At 37.3% G+C, this 10777-nt stretch overlaps 1 pseudogene across 1 annotated transcript; it reads left to right on the forward strand.

Annotated features, from left to right (window-relative positions):
- The first annotated feature begins 5314 nt into the window (after positions 1 to 5314).
- LOC306667450 (peptidyl-prolyl cis-trans isomerase-like 4) lies at positions 5315 to 6473 on the forward strand (annotated as a pseudogene). The gene has a single exon. The product of its transcript is annotated as a peptidyl-prolyl cis-trans isomerase-like 4 (transcript).
- The last annotated feature ends 4304 nt before the right edge of the window (positions 6474 to 10777 follow it).

Below are 10777 nucleotides of genomic sequence, written 5' to 3' on the forward strand. Positions count from 1 at the left end.
TTTTGCCAAATTAGTTGAAGTAGAGGCAGGAACTCAGTTCACAGAAAGCTCCAATGTTCATTGTACTAGTGTGCCTGGGTTGCTATGACAAAATGCCACAGACTAGGTGGCCTACCCAACAGAAACTTATTTCTTCACAATTTAGGAGGCAAAGAATCAGAGATAAGGGTGTCAGCATGGTTGGTTTCTGGGAGGACTCTTTGCTTCAGCTGCAAAGAGTCACCTTCTACCCCTGTGCTCATGTGGCTTCTTCTTTGTGCAAGCCCAGGGAGAGCAAGCTCTTCACCTCTCTCCTTGTGAAATCACTAATCCCACCCAGAGGACCCCATTCTCATGACCTCATCCTTCTCACCTCCCAAAGACCCCCCCTGGTACACAAACACCTTAGGAGTCAGAGTTTTGATGTATGAATTTGGGTAATGGGAGATGAGAACATTCAATCCCTAATGCTCACTATGGCTCCCCTGTACTTTCATGCTTTGCCACTTTGTGTGTGATGTTTTAATAAAGTAGGTTAGAATGTCAAGATCTGAGGAAATATATTAAATACAATGATTTTGAAAGTCACAAAATCCTCCCCAACTCCTTCGATTTCTTTCCTCTAGAGTACAGCTAATCTATTGGAACCTTTAGATTTTCATGGGTGATTAAGACACACAGCTAGTTGTGCAAACCATTGTCCCAGACTCTTATTTCTATAGAAATATCCAGTGATTTTACATGCTAGTGAGCATAGAAGAGGTCATGCAACTAGTTAAAAACTGTAGCTCTTACTCCCTGATGTTAGGATTGTTTTATGAATGTCTTATCAGGCCACCTCTTTTGTATGCCCCTGAAAGGGACATCCCCCACACTGGTGGCCCATCTCTACATCTCACAGAGGCAGCTACTTATTAAGTCCTTAACAAATACAAGTCTATTTGATTGATCAAATAGACTCTTGGATTCTTTATCTTGTGTGCTCCAATAAGCATACAAATAAAAAAATCAATATATATACATTATTAATTCTCTTCTGTGATAGTAAAATGCAAGGCACTCATTCTGAAAATTTTGCTGCATCTAAACTCAGAGTCTCGGGTCTGAGCCTGGGTAAGTCAGATAACAGAAACAATGAAAACAAACACAGCCTCTCTTTAGTAATTAGTTTCTCTGTTCTCTGCCGGGCACGTACTCTAGCTACTCAGAAAGGCAACTGCAGTGTAACAGACAACTTAGTAGGGCAAAGCTTGCTCCAGTGCTGCTTTTAGATGCATAGGGATTACAAAAAGGGTCAAAAGAGATTTCCTTCCTGCATAGCTAAATTACAGATGGAAGCTTGGGGTAGGTGTTCTCCAAGCCCTCTCCCTTCCCTCGACTTCTATTCATTGACACTTTGCACAAGATGTTAAAAAAAATGAGTTTGGAATGTCAAGATCCCAGGCAATATATTACAAATATAATGATCAGAAAGTCACAGCTTCCCCTCCCCAAACCCCTACCATCAAATCAGAGTAAAACCCCTCACATGCTACAAAGTTCTGGAAAATAAAATTTTCCTATCTGTCCAGCCATTACAGGATTTTTCTATCAAGCTTAGCACACCCTGATTTGTTTGGAGAGATAAATTCCACCCCCAGCATTTCTTTAAAAATCCTTTTATACTTTCTTCTTATCTCTTATCTTGCTGCTATTGTTTGATAGTGCCACTTAAACAGGTCTTTCCACAAGGTTACTCAAATTAAACATTAGCTAGCTCAGAAAGTAGTTACAGAAAACTACTGACAATATCTAGGAAGATAAACATTCACATACCAAACTTTTGAGATTTCTCTACTTCTGCCTTGATTGTCTCAAGGGAATACTTTTCAGAAACCACCTGACTTGCTTTCTGTTGTATTCTCAGATATGAGGACTTCTGGGCCAGAGGTCCATGGTGCATTGATAATTGCCTAGATTTCACTTTGATTGATGACAGAAAATTTACTGCTTACATGATCTGTACTTAGGTTTAAGAGATTGATACTCCACATTTAGAGATTCAATCCTTTGAATCAAGCAATGACATAAAGGGCAATTTATTCTTTGTCTAGGACTCTATGTAAGGTAAAAAACAAAATAAAACAAAACAAAATCAGAACTGAATCCAGACTAAATACCCCAAATCATACAAACACAAATAAAAACACAATCAAAAATACTTTACTGGCTAACATCTAAGTGAGAATTAGTTTATCAGAATTGGTCCCTAGTAGAAAATGTAGGAAACCTAACAGGTGGGGTGTGGGGTACTAGGAAAAGAATATTACATGGGTGGGTATCACAGGTAACCATATTTAATCAAGGGCAAGTCTGAGGCAGAAAATTCTTCACTAGGGCAAGAGTCCTCTCCTCTCATCTGCTGGGGGTTAGTGGATGGAGTACAAACTTGAGGTTCAGACATGCTTTCAGGGAACTGCTCCTCTCCCCAGCATCACTCACGAAACCCAGATGATTTTGAACATGCAGCTCAGTTTCCTTATTGGTAAAAAGTTCATAATACCATGAATAGAGTTGCTGGGAAGACGAAATGCTATTCATGAGCCTGGTTCGCACTGAGACAAAAGAAAGACTTGTCCCAATCCAGGCCTGCATTCTCCCCTTGGCTTCCTACACCACTTAGGTGTTTGCCTTTTCTCTGCTTCAGTCACACAGGAGAGAAAGGATCTATGATTTTGGCAAAGCATGATAAAAACTGTAAGAGTCACCTGATACCTGCTAGCTGAAAAACTGCCTCTGCCTGGTCTCCCTCCCTGTGTCCTTCCTACACCACCAAAGAAATCAAGAAGTTCTTGGATTGGCCTTTGAAGACACACAGTGGCAATTCTCAGCCACTGAAGTTTTAATATCTAACATATATTAGGAACTTTACACCCTATTTTTCTTTATTATATATGCACATATTGATAACCAAAACCTCTAGAATACTCATCAGAAGAAAAGAGATTCCCCCAGATTTTACAATATTTTAAAACACAAAATAATAAAATGGTATCATTATAATAGACTATGATACAGTGGTGTATTATAGATAATAGTATATTAGGAGAGGACCAAGATGGTGGACTAGAGGGTGATTGCATCTCCTGTCACCCCAGAACTCAGGATTCAAGAAGAGGAGGTATTGAGAGACACAGAACAACTCAGAGCCACTGGGTGAGTCTCTCCCATTGGGTGAAGCTTGGCCCGGGTAGCAGGCCTGGACAGTGGGCAGCTTCTCGGAGCAGGGCAGGGCAGTAAGAGACTTCCCCGAGCAGCCCTGATCCCTCTGGTGGCAAGCCCAGTCCAAGGCCAGCTTCTCAGAGCAGGCCCGCCCAATGAGAGGTTTTCTGAGCACAGCCAGTCCCCAGCCCCAGACCCAGCAGCAGGCTAGGGGTAGCTTTCTTTGGAAGCACTGCATTATCAAGTTCCTCCAAGACTTCAGGCTACTGAAGGCTAGGAGGTGATATACTCGAAATCTACAGGGACACTAAAAGCCACTAGAGGAAATCTGCAATATCTCAGAGTCCAACTGATATCTGACCAATATGAGAAAACAAGGGAAGAAAATGTCCCAAAAAACCTAGATGCTGTACCAATATAACCCAATGACAGCATGGCAGAAGAAATGTCAGAAATGGAGTTTGGAATGTACATAATTAAAACAATCAGGGAAGCAAATGAGGAGATGAAAGAGCAAATGCAGGCATTAAATGATCGCAACAATCAACAGTTAAAAGAGCATATATGGGAAGCAAAAGAGCATTTAAATAAAGAGTTAGAGATACTGAAGAAAACCAAACAGAATCCTTGAAATGAAGGAAACAATAACCAAATCAAAAACTCCATAGAAAGCATAACCAATAGGATAGAACACCTGGAAGACAGAACCTCAGACATTGAAGACAAAATATTGAATCTTGAAAACAAAGTTGACCAAACAGAGAAGATGGTTAAAAAATCATGAACGGAATCTACAAGAATTATGGGATATCATGAAAAGGCCAAATTTAAGAATTATTGGGACTGAGGAAGGCACAGAGAAACCAACGGATAATAGTATATTATATATGTATATGTAATGTGTATATGAATATACATAAATATATGCATTATATATAATATACTTAAGTAAAAGTCTATATTATAGACAATAGTCTATATAATATATAAAATACTTAAAGGATAGTATTATAAAATGCCATTAAATTGTTATTTAATACTATATTATTATATAGTAAATATATGCATATTAGTCTAATTATACTACAGCATCCTCTGGGATACACAGGAGCTTTTCACGATTGGGTGGCGGAAAATATGGTCAAAAATGCAGAATCAATAGTGACAACAGACTTATGGGCAATCAGTTTTCAAGTAATGTGAAATTCTAAGTAAATTAAGAATTGCATGGTGGTGGTGGTGGGGTGTGTGTGTGTGTGTGTGTGTGTGTAAATAAAGGTGAACAGAAGGGAGATAGATAGAAGACAGTAAATGCTGAAGGCTTCCAGTTGCTAAGGTCAATCCACGTGCTTCCTAACATCCTCCAGGGTAGACTGCCAAGGTGAGAGCAGAGAATATTTTCTTTTATCTTTCAATCACTGCCTTTGTAGATATAAAATAAGAATATTGATTACACAGGAAGGTGGTAATGGTTTCTCAGTCAAAATTTTACTTGTTGTTAGAATTCATTTCCCTATGGCTTGATTTTGTGTTACTCTTCCCAGGTTTTCGGTCTTCCCCAGATGTGGTCAATGTCCTGCCTGGTCCCAGTAAGCCATGATGGTTGGAATATTCTTGGAAGATACCCAGACTGGCCATGGGTATTTCCTGCAACAACAGCAGCATCCCCTCCTGATTTCTACCCATGATAGGAAAGGGTAATCTTGATTTTTACTTTCCAACAGGATTGGGAATTAGTCCAGTGTACTTTCTGCCCTGAAGCTCTCCCTGGTTGTATCATAGAGACAGAGAGAGAAGTGTTCAAGGACACAAAAGCAACTTTAAAACTATGGACAACCTTGGGAATACAGAAAATGATTTGCCCAATCAAATGAGCAAGAGATGAACAGGGTGGAAAGAACACAGTGCCCTTCCTTTCACGGGACACTGGGGAGTTCAGGTGATGTGAGTCAGAGGGGTGATGGGAGCAGCAATAGGAAGCAGGATCAAGTCAGAAGGGTGTGTTCTGGAAGAAAAGATGGAGGACCACAAAGTTACAGAAATGACTTGAAAGACACAAGAAATAAAAATGTGAATTAAAATGTTAAAATCCACAGGAAGAAAAATTAGTTGTTGCTGAGGAGGAGCCAGTGCCATGGTTGGTCTGCTGGAGACCACTTCGGGTAACATCCTCATTGACTTGTACACGGAGGAGTAGCCATGCGTACTTGAATTTCCTGAAGTTGTGCAAAATAAAATATTACAATTATTGTCTTACAATGTACAGAGGGATTTTTATCATATAAACTGGTGATCCTACAGGGACTGGCTGAGGAAGAGAGTCTATCTTTGGTCAACTGTATGGTGATCAACAAGTTTTTTTGAAGCAGAAGATGTGCCAAGAACTAAGCACCAGAATAAAGGCACTGTGTCCACAGTGAACAATGGCAGTGATCAGCAAGGATCTCAGTTTATATTACTATAGGAGAAAAATCTAGATTACCTTGACGGTGTTCATCTAGTGTTTGGTGAAGTGACAGAAGGCTTGGGCATAATTAAGATAATTAATGAAACTTTTGTTGACAAGGATTTTGTACCATATCAAGATATCAGGATAAATCACACAGTGATTTTAGATGATCCATTTGATGACCCTCGTGATTTAGTAATTCCTGATTGATCACCAGAACCACAAAGGAAAAATTAAATAGTGGTTGAGTAGGAGCAGAAAAAGAAATTGATGATTTCAATGGAGATCAGCTGAAGAAGTTGAAGAAATAAAGGTAGAAAAAGAGGCCAAAGCTCAAGCTATTCTTTTAGAGATGGTGGGAGACCTACGATGAAGACATTAAACCTCCAGAAAATGTGCTGTTTGTATGTAAATTGAATCCAGTGACCACAGATGAGGATCTGGAATAATATTCTCAAGATATGTGCCAATAATAGTTGTGAAGTTATTCGGAATTGAAAGACAGGAGAGTCCCTCAGATGTGCCTTTATTGAATTTGAAAAGGAAGAAGACTGTGAGAAAGCATTCTTCAAAATGGATAATGTACTTATCAATGACAGAAGAATACATGTGGATTTTAGCCAGTCTGTTGCAAAGGTTAAATGTAAAGGAAAAGGATACCTACAGGGAAATGGGGTTTGGTCACTATGAAGAAGAAGAAAGCTGTTGGGAGAAACAAAGGAGTGAAAAGAGAGACCGACCTCAGGACTGAAGTCGGAGCCGATCTCCAGAAAGGGATGGCCACTACAGTACCAGTCACAGATCCAAGTACCAAAGAGATCCTTATGAAAGAGAAAGGAGGAAAAAAAGGACCGAACTAGAAGTCCAAAGAAATTCAAAGACAAATAAAACGCTAATCAGAGATGAAAGATGAAGAATCAGAAACGAGTGGCTGACATGTTTCTTGACTTAGATTAGAATACCAAGAAAGCAGATGTTCAGATGTGTGTCAAAGCAGTTAAAGTCTGTGTGCTTATTTTCATTCTAGGATTATGGCCCTTTTAGATTAATACTAATGGCATGGGGCACCAAAAGATAAAGAGTTGAACATTTTCTGTGCATTCTTTTTTTATACTTAATTTTATTGTTATACAGAAATGACATAATTCATTTTTATCTTTCACAATTTTATCTTATTAAAAAATTAAATCTTTCATATTAAAATACATGAACATGTATATATAAGGCATAAGGAATAATAAATATAAGTAGCTGTATACCCCACTACCCCACATCCAGCATAAGAAACAGAATATTGCCTACATTTAACATACATGCCCTATCCCTCTCAAGTAATTATTATTGAGTTTTGTGTTTGTCCTTCTCTGGCTTCTTGATGTAGTTTTACAACATGTGTATGTATCTCAAAATGAAATGTTAACTTTGTATTGTTTTGAATTTTATATAAATGATACCTTAAAAAGAGAAAAAAGAAAAATTAATCTAGGTAAAATGATCACTGACCTAGAATATAAGGTTTAGGGATGCTACCACATGACAACTGGAAGGAAGAGGGAGAGAGAAAACTATAAAATAAGAGTTAGGATACATTAGGATTAATATTAGAAGTCTTAACTTTTTATGATAAGAAGCAACATAAATGGAGATGAAAAAACATATCTTAAGAAATAAAGCCTGAGAATTTACTAGATTAGAGAATAATGGAAGATTCCAAATTGAAATGTGTGTTTTGGTGCTGAACAGTTAGATAAATCTACACCTAAATGATTTATGGTGAATGCTGAGAATAAAAATGGCAAAAATATTATGTTAAAATTTTCCAGAGAAAAATAAGCACATCATTTAATATTAAGCATCTTCCCATCAATACAAGGAGAACCAATGGTATAATGTTCTCAAACCACCAAAAAACAGGAACTTCAAACTTAAAAAAATTAATAAGCTAGGGAATTATTTAAATATAAATAGATAAAGCTATTTTAAGTCTTCATAATCCTCATTGAGATTATTCTTGTAGGAAGTTCTAAGGTGAGAAGAGAATAATTCATAGAGAACACACACATGTACATATAGAAAAAAAGTTTCAATAGAATGTGGCTCTATCATCAACAGTTAGAAACAGTAGTGTTTGACAGTGATGACAATAATGCACCAGTGGCAAGTAAAGAGATGACTCTGAAACTTGGTGCTGTCAAAAAAGGTAAAAAAATGATCACTTTAAGAATTTAGTTAGTTAATATTTTTGTGGCTTTGTTGATAGATACTTTATTCTCATGTAACATGGCTACTTTTCAGAACTCTGGTTTCTGAAATTTGATAGAGATTTTCACATGGAAATGTGGGATCCAGGAAGCCCAAAACAATCTGGAAGAAGAATAAAGTTGGAGGACAAAGACATCCCAATTTCATATCTTAGTGCAGAACTTGAGTCAAGATAATGTGGTCTAGCATGTAAGTAGACATATTAACTCATTTTCTGCTGCTATACCTGAGGCCAGGTACTTAAAAAGATAAGGAAGCTATTTGACTCACATTTTTGGAGGTTGAAAGCTCATGATCAGATGACTACAGCTGTTTGTCCTCTCTTGAGGTCCCCTTTGGCTACAACACAACATGGCAGAGAAGCAGGAAGGGAACCTGGAAAGACAGGAAGGTAGAACAATTCAGAGGCCAGGCTCACTCTTCTGTAACAATCTACTTTCTTGGGAAGAAACCAGAGTTCTTGATTACATTAATCTCTTCTGAAGATGATGCCCCCAAGCCTCAGCTCTTAAAATTTCCATCAGCTTTCAACATCATTACACTGGGAACCAAATTTCCAGCATGAATTTTTGGGGACACACCAAAGTTATATCAAAACCACTGTAATGGACACATAGAGTAAGAAACAGAATTAAGAGTCCAGAAATACAAACAGAAAACTTTCAGTTGATTGATACTTGACCAGGATAGCAAGATAATTAAAAGGTCGAAGAATAGCATTTTAACAAATGGGGTGAGTAACTATATATCTACATGCAACATAATGAAGTGAACATCTACTTCACACCAGGTACAAAAATTAACTCAAAATGGATCATCAACCTAAACATAAGACCTCAGCCTATAAAACTTAAGGAAAACAAACATAAATCCTTATAACTTAGATTAGCTAATGTCTTCTTAAACACAAAACCTAAAGCACAAGTGAAAAATAATGAGAAAAATTGAAAGTACTTATGCTGTGAATGATGCCATGACGAATGTGAAGAAAAACATTACAAATCTTATAGGCAAGGAAGAACATTTATTCATGTTCAAATTACATATATATATATTCATATAATTTAATTACAAAAGAGAAAGCCAATTTAAAAGTTGGTGAAAGATTTGAAAAGTTTTCTCTAAAACAAATATAGGAATGGCTAATAAGCATAATAAAAGACACTTAACATCATCAATCATTGAAGAAATTTATATTAAGTCCATAAGACATAGTACATATCCATGGATGACTCCTATCAAAAAGACAGATGATAATGTATTGACAGGGATGTGATGACATTGGAACCCTAAAGCATTGTTGGAGAAAAAGTGAAATTGTGCAGTAAATTTAGAAAATAAGGGCATTGTTTCCAAATCCTTAAATGAAGAGAAATCATATGATCCACAATTTCACCTATAGCATACACTAAATAGAAAGGAAAACTCATATCCACATAAAATGCGCACATGAACCTGGATTGCAATATTATTAATGACGACCACAAAGTTAAGTAACTCATACATCTATCAGCTGTTGAGTGAACATCCAAAAGGAAATATAGTCACATAGTAGACTATTACTCAGCACTAAGATGAACTGAAGGGCAGGTACATGCTATGACTGGGTGAATCTTACAAACATTCTAGGTGTCTGCTACATATTGGCTGATTTCATATACATATGAAGCCAGAGAAAAAAATCTGGAACTGTCTGAACCTAGGTATAGTGATGAGGAACGGGATGTGACTGCAGACGAATATGGGGTGTTGTTTAGGAATGATGAAATGTTCTAAAATTAGATTATGGTGAAGATTTCACAACTCTGTGATTTTACAAAAACCTGTAAATTCAATACTTTAAATGGATGAATTTTGTGGTATGTAAATTTTATCTCAATAAAGATGTTAAAAATGTAGCTCATATTTTTAGCCTGTCTACATTGTTAGGGACTGATTTGGTTGTTCAATATATCTTCTATCCTTCCCAGTTAATGCCAATTGCAAAATGTGATGTATATGCCATCTGGATCTTCATACTAATCATGGACAAATACTGTAAACCAGAATAGAGCTAAGCACAAAGTTATTTTTATGTGCCATTAGTGTCCTTGCTCTGGGTTGGTATTAATTATTGCTCTTTGCCCATGTTCATCCAGTAATGTAAATCAATTATTCACTTTTCAATGAGCATCTTTTATAAGGTGAACATCATACAGAATGATGAGCAAAAGGGAATGTTTAATGACTGCTCCCTGCACTTAAAGAGAAGACATTCTGTTAGGTGAGTTGCACAAATAAATAGTTAAGTCCTAGAAGGATTCGCATCTGTTAGGATTTGGGGGGAGTGTAATCAATAGAAAACAACTCTTAACTAATTTAATTCAAAAAGAAATGGGGTTCTTCAAAGTACTGAAGGGAAACTGAAGTAACTAAGGCTTCCAAATGGACAGGGTCCACAGGAGCTCCATGGTTTTACCATCAATGGTTTTACCAGGGCTGGTGTTAATCAGCATCAACCATTCTCCACCCTGGTGTCTCCCCACTCAAGATCTCAATTGGCCCAGCTTTACCTCAACCCACCACTTGGAAGGGAGAGAGCAGGATACCCTGGCTGGAAAACTACCCACAAACGCATCTTAGGGAGCAGAAAATCAGAAAAACAAGGCATGGATGCTGAGCAGATAAAAAACAGAAAATTGCCACTAAAATAGCTCTATGTCAGGAAAACATAAAAGTACATAGTGTTAGCACTGGAATAACATTAAGGGGTTTAGGAAATCTTCTTGAAGACAGATTATATGTATGAAGTAAGCATCCAGTAGTGGGGATCAAGAGACATTTTGGTCACACAGAATAACAGGAGTCAAAGCAAAGAGACTTGACCAACCATTATTAGATAAAGGA

This window comes from Sciurus vulgaris (assembly GCF_902686455.1).
Source record: "Sciurus vulgaris genome assembly, chromosome: 8".
Lineage (NCBI taxonomy): Eukaryota > Metazoa > Chordata > Mammalia > Rodentia > Sciuridae > Sciurus > Sciurus vulgaris.